The sequence below is a fragment of the Elephas maximus genome, chromosome 26, assembly GCF_024166365.1.
Source record: "Elephas maximus indicus isolate mEleMax1 chromosome 26, mEleMax1 primary haplotype, whole genome shotgun sequence".
NCBI classification, from domain to species: Eukaryota; Metazoa; Chordata; class Mammalia; order Proboscidea; family Elephantidae; genus Elephas; species Elephas maximus.
In genome coordinates, this window is record NC_064844.1 from 3,302,922 (window position 1) to 3,313,540 (window position 10,619).

Sequence of the window (10,619 nt, forward strand, 5' to 3'; positions counted from 1 at the left end):
TGTGATTTCCCTATTTGAGTTGATATCAGGACGTTCTGTTTTGTGACCTTGTGTTGTGCTGATATCTGATCTTATTGGTTCTCTGACCAAACAATATCCTTTAGTATTTCTTATAGCTTTGGTTTGGTTTTTGCAAATTCTCTAAACTTGTGTTTGTCTCTAAATATCTTAATTTCGCCTTCATATTTCAGAGAGAGTTTTGCTGGATATATGATCCTTGGCTGGCAGTTTTTCTCCTTCAGTGTTCTGTATATGTCGTCCCATTCCCTTCTTGCCTGCATGGTTTCTGCTGAGTAGTCAGAACATATTCTTATTGATTCTCCCTTGAAGGAAACCTTTCTTTTCTCCCTGGCTGCTTTTAAAATTTTCTGTTTATCTTTGGTTTTGGTGAGTTTGATGATAATATGTCTTGGTGTTTTTCTTTTTGTATCAATCTTAAATGGGGTTCGATGAGCATCTTGGATAGATATCCTTTCGTCTTTCATGATGTCAGGGAAGTTTTCTGTCAGGAGTTCTTCAACTATTTTCTCTGTGTTTTCTGTCCCCCCTCCCTGTTCTGGGACTCCAATCACCCGCAGGTTATCCTTCTTGATAGAGTCCCACATAATTCTTAGGGTTTCTTCATTTTTTTTAATTCTTTTATCTGATTTTTTTTCAGCTATGTTGGTGTCGATTCCCTGGTCCTCCAGATGTCCCAGTCTGCATTCTAATTGCTCGAGTCTGCTCCTCTGACTTCCTAGTGCGTTGTCTAATTCTGTTATTTTATTGTTAATCTTTTGGATTTCTACATGTTGTCTCTCTATGGATTCTTGCAACTTATTAATTTTTCCAGTATGTTCTTGAATAATCTTTTTGAGTTCTTCAACAGTTTTATCAGTGTGTTCCTTGGCTTTTTCTGCAGTTATCCTAATTTCATTTGTGATATCATTAAGCATTCTGTAAATTAGTTTTTTATATTCTGTACCTGATAATTCCAAGATTGTATCTTCATTTGGGAAAGATTTTGATTCTTTTGTTTGGGGGGTTGGAGAAGCTGTCACGGTCTGCTTCTTTAAGTGGTTTGATATGGATTGTTGTCTCCGAGCCATCACTGGGAAACTAGTTTTTCCAGAAAATCCGCTAAAAAAAAAATGCAGTCAGATCCCTATTAGAGTTCTCCCTCTGGCTCAGGCTATTCAGATGTTAATGAAGCCACCTGGGGAGGGTGGGGGAGGGAACAGAGAGATAGGAGAGTAGCACCTCAGAATATAGCCAGAGTTGCTTGTCTTGCTTGGAATGACTATTATATGTGAGACTCCCGCGGGGCGCGTCGCCTATGTGTGCTGGCTGTGTGGAGATTGCCCCCGGGGGGTCTGGCCCGCTGGAGTCACGGTCAGATCCTCCGCTTCCAGCCCCACGCCCAGCGTCAAGGCTCCCCTACTGGGACGGTGCACTCTCGACTCCAAAATCAGTCACTGCCTCCCGAGGACTTCTCGTCCCTCCAGCCGCGTGGCCGTGCCGCCTCCGAGAACCAGTTGGGCCTCCTCCCAGGGTTAGTTCAGATGGGTGGAGCAGGTCCCCGTGCTTGTGCCGTGACCGAGTGTCCCGGCTGGGACGCTGTTCTCCCCGCTCCAATACCAGTCGCTGCCTCCCAGGGACTTCTCCTACCGGCTGCGTCCCACGCCGCCCGCGCGACCCGGCTGGTCCCCTTCCCGGGGTTAGTTCAGGGGGTGGAGCAACTCTCCATGTTTATGCCGTACCTGCGTCCAGTCCAAATCCCTGCTGGATGGTTCCCCGGTTCGGACGCTGCTCTTTCTGCTCCAAGACCAGTCACTGCCTCCCAGGGACTTCTCCTACTGGCTGCATCCCACGCCGCCCGTGGAACCGGCTGGTCCCCCTCCCGGGGTTAGTTCAGGGGGGTGGAGCCGCTCTCTGTGCTTGTGCCGTACCTGACTGGTACGCTGGCTCCAGGCTCTGGAAACAATCGCTGCTTCCCCGTATTAGTTCGTTCTCCATCTCTAAATCTGTGTTTGTTGTTCAGGGTTTGTAGATTGTTATGTATGTGATCGATTCACTTGTTTTTCCATGTCTTTGTTGTAAGAGGGATCCGAGGTACGTCTGCCTAGTCCACCATCTTGGCTCCGCCTAACCAGAAGACAAGCTTTTAACCAGTGCACGGCCAAGGCTCCAAATGGAATGATACGATTTGTAAACGGAGGCTACAGGACGAGTCACTCCGAAGAGTAGCATGAGTTTTCTTACTCTGTGCATAGGGATTCAACAAATACTTAAGTACTTGCTCTGTGTTCTGGATGCTGAGTATTGTTTAGGATTCCTCAAGTCCAGGAATGGCAGGAGGTGGTTATAAGGAGGAGTTTGGGATGTGGGGAGAAAGGAAGAGGGCTAGCATGGAGTCCCAGCACCCAAGATTTTAAACAGTGCGCCTCCTAGAGAAGAAACCAAGCATAAAATTACTCTGAAGGCTAACCCACTCTTAACACAACACACAAGCAGACAAGCCAGGCTCGTTTCACCCAGCATTTTATTCATGAGGGAAATGATGCAGCTTGAGATTCAGTGGAGGCAGAATTAGCTTTTGTGATTAGTTAGGCTGAGTGGCTAAGGTATGGTAATAATGATATCATTATTCTTTTTTTTCTCTCTGTCTCTCATACTACACTCAGAGGCACATTCATACACACACACACACACACCCTCACACATATCTGCATGGACTTGCCTTGTGAATCTTCAACTAACTGCCTATGTTCCAACTGGTGTACTCCCAGAAAAAAAAAAAAAAAAGTGAATTCACCTCTTCTTGAAATTCCACTGTGCATAAAATGGTCTCGGAATTTGAGGGAGGAAAAAAAAAATCCTTCTACAAAGAGAACATGTGAAAAGGCCAAGGGAGAGTATAACCGAAAAAAAAAAAAATACATAAAAATGCAAATTTTCCTGAACTTCAGCTTTGGATGGACTGAAGCATAAGTGAGAACTTCAACAAAGCAATAGAAAAAGATGACAGCTCGGAGTTTCAGAAATTTCAGACAGCAGCAGGATTAGACACTTTGGGTTGTCTTCGCACACATTTCTTAGGGGAGTTAATTCCATTTGACATGCAAGACCAAAGCAAGATTACAGAGGCATAGCCCCATGGCGGGGTGTATGCTGTAGCTAAAAGCTAGGATTTGAATAATTGTGCAGGCTTACTCCAAGAATCAGGCGAGAACAGAATGAATGGATTATTACAAGGAACTTTGTACATTTTTAACTGCTGGACTTAATAAAATCCCCTCTATGTGAGAGCTGTGTTAGGGTCTTCTGCACTCACTCTAGCTGAAGTTTATGGTAGGATCTATCAAAGATGAGGGAAAACAGAAGCTGTTTTTAAAAAAGAAAGAAAAAAAAAAAAAGAATGTGTAACGAATGACTGGGCTGCGTCATGCCTGGAATATTTACGGAGGAACGAAAAATTTGGAGAACTTGAAATCAATATATTCGAGCCCTCCTCATCACCCCAAAGTGAGAAGAAATTCATTCCCTCTGCAAGGAAGTTTGAGAAAACCAGAGAGCAGAGTTCAAGGAAAATGGGCCACAAAAAGGTAGATTTTTATTTCATGATTTCAGCTCGTTAGAGAGGTCATTTGTTACTGAGAAAAATTACTAACCCACACATCATTTTATATATATGTATAAACGTGACCTCTGTCCTTGGAATCTGTGCAAGCACTTGTCTGTAAAAGGCAGAAAGAGTAACAGGTCTAAAGACTTCTCACTGCATAATTAACTGTCCAGTGAGAATTATTAAATTTCTTTATATAATTCTTATTTAGCGCTCATTAAAGTGAAAGACAAATGCTGGACAATGCAAGGTTCAGAGAAGCTTTCAGAAAGGAAAGTTAGTCCTGTAATAGCTGAGAATTATGAAAACCTACCCATTAACGGTAGCCAAGTAGACCTTTCATTTTAAAAGTCACTGATTCAGAGCTGAAGTGATTTGATTTGATTTTCTCCCTTACATTGTTCTTCTTCTCTTCCCTCAGTGAGAGGCCATTTCTGGCTCCTTCTGCGGTCCTAACCCCGGAAGAGGAGGAAACCTCTCCCGGGCCAGGGCCCTGGGTCACAGTGCCCTCTGCTGGGACACCCGTCTGCAGAGCAAAACCAAAACCGAAGCCAACGAAACCAAACCTGTTGCTGTCGAGCTGACGTGGAGGCACAGCGACCCTGTACGACAGAGCAGAACGCCCCATAGGGTTTCCAAGGAGCGGTGGGTGGATTCAAACTGTCGACCTTTTGGCTAGCAGCTGTAGCTGTTAACTACTGTGCCACCAGGGCTCCAGCTTGGGAAAGTCTCCCCCAAAGCGACCTGCTCCTACCACAACTAAAAAGAGACGGGCTTGTTTTCCCAGAGAGAAAACCTCTAACTCGAGCCAGCAGCAAGCGGGCGAGACGTCTCTCTCTCAGGCTGGAAGTGGAGATCAGAGGCGGGACAGGGGAGGACTGGAGTGCTCCATTGAACCAGAACTCCAGAGCAGCTCTCCTCACAGAACACGTCTGACAACTTCAGCCTGCCATGTAAAACGGCCACAGGAATGATGAACGCATTACAAATTTGTAGACCCTAAAATTAAACTCCACCTCATTTATTTTCATATTTCATCAGGGGCTGGGGCTGCCTGACAATAGAGGCACAGGTCTTTACGGACAAGCTCGGTGGTTTCCTTCTTAGAAAAGGGATTTGTGCTGGGCGTGGACGCACTCTGGCTTCTTGCAGCCCCAATTCTTCTTGCGGTAGCTAGGAAATAAGAGTCATGGTGCAGCGCTCTGCAGAGGGGGTTCAAGAAGCAAAGCGTGGCCCTGGGAGGGAAGGAAATGGATCTGTTAGCACACGAAGGTGCAGAGGTAGTTCCTTCCCCCGGCCTCCGCGCGTCAAGTAGATCCTTGCTACTAGAAGTGAGGTCTACAGACCAGCAGCTTCAGCATCGCCTGGGAGCATGTAGGAAACGCAAGGCCCCAGGCCCCACCCCTAACCTACTGACTCAGAACCTGCATTTTAGCAAGATCCCAGTAACTCATGTTGTTAGGTGCCATCAAGTCAGTTCCAACTCACTTAGCGACCCTGGTCCTGCACCATCCTGGCAACCGTAGTTATGCTTGAGCCCATTGTTGCAGCCACTGTGTCCATCCATCTCGTAAGTAACTCACAAGTGAGTTAAAGCTTGAGACACACAATTGCCCACAATTGAAGAGCTCAATAACAAGCGAAATTAGAGCCTTAAGCTTTGCAAGTGGAAAGAAATTTAGCCACCTCTTGCCCCCTTGGATAAAGAAACCAAAGCCAGAGAAGAACGGGACTCCCCATGTATCTGAGAAGGGAGGGCCGACATTTCATTTGCTCTGGAATCTGGAACCCAGCCATCATAGGTTTTGGAGGTCAGACTCATCAGATCCCATGAAATCAGCACAATGTGGCACCAGAATTACAAGTGATATCAGGGCTAATTCCCATGTGGGAAGGACCCTGTCTTCTTCTAATCGGCTCTGCACTACCTAAATTACTTGTCTAAATTCTGCAGGAATTGACATAGAAATGAGATTCTGATATTCCTTCTATCCGCGTAATGATTGATGAAACACATGGGAAAAATAAATTGAATTATGTTACAATCTCCCAGGGAAACATAATTAAGTTCTAAAGCATTCCCATGAAATCCTAAAAGCCTTCTATCATCTAGACAGTGACTTCTATTACAGGATCAATAATTATATTAATTAAAGATAATTATTTTGATAGGATGGTGTGACTTTGGGGTCCCACTTATTCTTGATCTGATGTATTGATCCAATATTGAAGTCTTGGTTCAAGCCAGAACTAGATGTAAAGAATTCTTTTGGGGCCCCCAAAAGTTTTTTGATATTGATGCTAATTTGTACAATTCCTGGCCACCAATTTGATGCTAGTCACACAGTCCGGAAATATTTGTTCAAGATTACCAGAAGCCTCCTATTCACTATTCTCAACTCTGTAAGAACCAAAAAGGAAGCTATCTTCAGCAAGCAACTGTTGTTCTTGTTAGCTGTCATCAAGTTGGCTCTGACTATGGCAACAAGTGATATATAATATATAAAACATAAAACCCAATGTCCCTGAAACTTCCAAATGCCCAGCACATCCAATTCACCTTTTGTCTACGTACACAGGGCTCTCAAGTACATTCACTGCAAGTCTGGGGAATTGATGGGAGAATCTGACCCAAAGTTAACATAGCTCAGAAATACAGGTGTGAGCCTGGGTCCTTGCACATAGAAGTGTCCATCTTTGAAAGCACGTAATTGTGAAAATTATCCCAGATATATGAGCCTGGTAGTGCATATTTCAAGCACAGGCAAAAACGGAGACTTTTTGTTGATTCTCTCTCTGCACTTTCCAGAGATAGATTCAATGATGTGTACCTGCTTATCTTCATAAAGTATCAGTGAGCATCAACAAAAAGTAGAGTGAGATATAAATGTAAACAAAAAGGTAACAAAGCAAAGAATCATGTAGCAAACATGCCAAAATCAGAAATTAAAAATAACAACATCAACAACAACAACAAAAAAACACTGTTAACATCCCTGCATTCTCTACATTATTCAATGTCTTATTGGGTTGTTTAAACGTTAATGGATGATATCGTTCAAAGAATCACAAGTAAGCTATTAGAAATAAAACCAGTTACAATTAAATAGTATTGCATCAGAATATCCACGACATATCTGTAAAAGATCCTGTTGTTGGCATGATGATCATGATACCAAAGGTTGTAGATTTTCTCTCAACAAGGCAGAGAAGAGCTACAGTAAAAAGCCAAGGCTTTGGAGCCAATGGCACCTGGTTCCAATCCTGGATCTGCCACTCACCCCTATATGGCTTGACCAAGTTACTTAACTTCTGTGTGCCTCATTTTCCACATCTGTAAAATTAGGATACTAATAGTACATGCCTAGTAGAACTGTTGTAAGGATTCACGGAGTTAGTAATCATAAAGCAACTGGAACATGCATGTTGTTGTTAGGTGCCATTGAGTCAGTTCCAACTCATAGCACCCAATGTACAACAGAACGAAACACTGCCCGGTCCTGTGCGATGCCCACAATCATTGTTATGCTTGAGCCCATTGTTGCAACCACTGTGTCAATCCGTCTCATTGAGTTTCTTCCTGTTTTTTGTTGACCCTCTACTTTACCAAGCATGATGTCCTTCTCCAGGGACTGACCTCTCCTGACAACACGTCCAAAGTATATAAGATGTAGAACGTGCATGAGATACACTAAACACACAATTTAAAGTGGTTATTTTAAATATTACCCATATATTTTATGTAGGTTGACTTATTTATGGGGTCATATTACAAATTATTAAACAATACAGTAGCCCCTTCCCTTATCTGCAGGGATACTAACGCCCTGAAACTACAAATGGTACTGAACCCTACATATACTATGTTTTTTCCTATATATACATACCTATGATAAAGTTTAATTTGTGAATTAGGTACTGTAAGAGATTAACATAATAACAATAAAATAGAACAATTATAACAACATACTGTAATAAACTCCCACATATCTGTCAGTTTGTTGTACTGTAGGGGCTTGCGTGTTGCTGTGATGTTGGAAGCTATGTCACTGGTATTCAAATACCTGCAGGGTCACCCATGGTGGACAGGTTTCAGTTTAGCTTCCAGATTAAGACAGACTAGGAAGAAGGACCCAGTGGTCTGCTTCTGAAAAGAATTAGCCAGTGAAAACCTTTAGGAATAGCAGGGGAACATTGTCTGATACAATGCTGGAAGATGAGCCCCTCGGGTTGGAAGGCACTCAAAGGATGACCGGGGAAGAGCTGCCTCCTGAAAGCAGAGCCGACCATAATGAAGTGGATGGAGTCAACCTTTCGGGACCTTCGTTTACTGATGTGGCTCGATTCAAAATGAGAAGAAACAGCTGCAAAACATTCATTAATAATCGAAACGTGGAATGTTTTGGGAAAAGGGAGCTGGATTGACACAGTGGCTGCAACAATGGGCTCAAGCATAACAAGGATTGTGAGGATGGCACAGGACTGGGCAGTGTTTTGTTCTGTTAGACATAGGGTCACTATGAGTTGGAACTGACTCAATGGCACTTAACAACAACACTGTAATAAAAGTTATACGAATGTTGTCCCCGGGCAGGACAGAGCAGGATGGCGTGAGATTTCATCATGCTACTCATTTAACATTTTTGGACCACGGTTGACCCACGGTAGCTGAAACCACGGAAAGCAAAACCTCAGATGGGGGGGCGGCTACTGTAGTCTCCTTTAAGCCCACATTTCAGTGGATCTGAAAGCCTAGCTTTAGTCTCCACCTTAAAATATACTCTCTTAAAAGCAAAAGTAAAAAAAAAAAAAAAAAGAGAGATGGTATGCGTGGGGACTAGAAAATACAAGCTTAAGCACGGCACAATTTGGCAATACATACACACAGGCAAGGACACAGGACAGTAGCACCACATAGCCCAATGCCAGAAGTTCTTCCACAAGAGATTTGTCATAAAGGGAGCTAAATGTGACCCAATACTCTGGTGAGAAATCTAACCATTCAGAGCAGAATAACCTAAGAACAAAATAAGGCGGAAAGCAGCCCTGAGGTTCCTTTGTCTTTCCTCAGGTAAAATCAATTCTGTTATCATCCACAGTTGGGTGTGGAACAGCATATGAACAGCGTGGCTGCAGTCCTCTCTTCCTTTCAGAGAGTGGGCTGCAGGGATAATATTCCAGGCCCTGATTTACTCAGCATTGTCAAGAGAGAAAAGAGGAGATTCATCTTAGGTAGGGAAATTTATTCTCCGGAACTATTAAGACACTAGAAAAGACAAGAGGGAAGAAAAATCAAGGCAAATAAATGTAGAATGAAGTATCCTGGGCTGCTTCCACCCTTGGATATGGATTCCAAGGTGATTGGCTACGTGGCCAGCCCTAATATCTTTCTCTCTGCTCTTTCATGAGGGAATTGTTGAGCCATATTTCCTGTGCATGGGAGGGAAATGAACCACACACATGATGCTGCACATCAGAGCAAAATAGAAAAAACTTCCCAAAGAAAGCAAGCACACTCGTAAATGTGGCATTGTGGAACCCATAAAACAGACCAACAATGGCTGAATGCAAGAAAATGACTTGGTCTTTCTTAAAACTGCAACAATTAGGCAATCGAGCTAACGAATAGGATCCAAGAAGATGTAAATAAGTTTATTATTATTATTATTAACAAAGGGAATGAGGAGATAAATTTCAGACCAAATAAAAGAAGGTAAAGGATTCCTCCCCAAAGGCAGAGCCAAGATTTCTCAAAAGAGCTTCCTCCTCAAAGAGACGGAAGTAAAATACATGAAGTAAGATGGTATAATGTGCTTCTGCCTAAATGTAGGCGGTGATGGTATCCTATTCTACAAACCAAGCTGTGGGTAAATGAATGCAAGACAAAGCAAAAATATAGAAAGGGATATTCAGGAACAGAAGCATAACAACACAGTGTGCGTTAACAGTGCTGAAGAGGGGCAGCTGTGTAGAGCTGATTAACAAGGAGAGCTGTGAACAGAACAGAGTAGATTTGCAGAGGTTAGGCTGTAGCAATCTTTGTCCAGAGATTGTATAAAGTTCTTATTGGCCTTGCATCTGAAATAAGGTAACACCTACCGCCCATCATGAAGACACCTTGTGATCTTTTGGTATTATCTTAGCCAAGTGACTTATTTGTTCCCAAGGGTCATTAAAAAATGTAAAATGTCCAATACAATATTTGTATTCTCACATGCAAATCACCCCCTGAGGCACCTCTCCTTTCGGATGGGGCCGGAAAAGAGAGTGTGGGACCACATTTATGATATCATAGCATAACACAGACAAAACTACAACAAGAAGGGAAAAAAAGCAATTTCATCCATGACAGCTAAGCTCTGAGAAAACACAGAGCTTGATAAAGCCTGCAGGTCAGTTTTCTAGGTGAATGGGAATAAGAGTCAAAAATGTGAGACTGCCTGGTGGATATCAGGAACTTGGGCACTTGTATTTTCACGGTTTAAGAACTCTACACCAGAGCTTGTTCCATTGTGAAGGACAGTGTTACTTCCTCCAGGTCCTGGGCAACAGAAGGTAATTTTTTCTGAAGCAATGAAGAAAAGCAGGGTGGAGAGGAATCTGGCCTACTAGTGACCAGGGGTCCAAATCCAAAGCTCATGTTTAAGAAACATGTTGTTGTTGTTGTTGTTGTTGTTGTTGTTGTTGTTGTTGTTGTTGTTGTTAGCTGCCATCTAGTTGATTCCAACTCATAGTGACCCTAGAGGACAGAGTAGAACTGCCCCATAGGGTTTCCAAGGAGTGGCTGGTGGATTCGAACAGCTGACCTTTTGGTTAGCAGCTGTGCTCTTAACCACTTCGCCAAGCACAAAAAGAGACCAGATTTATTGGTCTGACAGAGACTGGAGAAACTCCGAGAGTATGGGCCCCGATACCTTTCTAACTCAGTACTCAAGTCAGTCCTGAGGTTCACACTTCAGCCAAAGATTAGACAGGCCCATAAAACAAAATGAGAGACTAAATGGGTGTACCAACC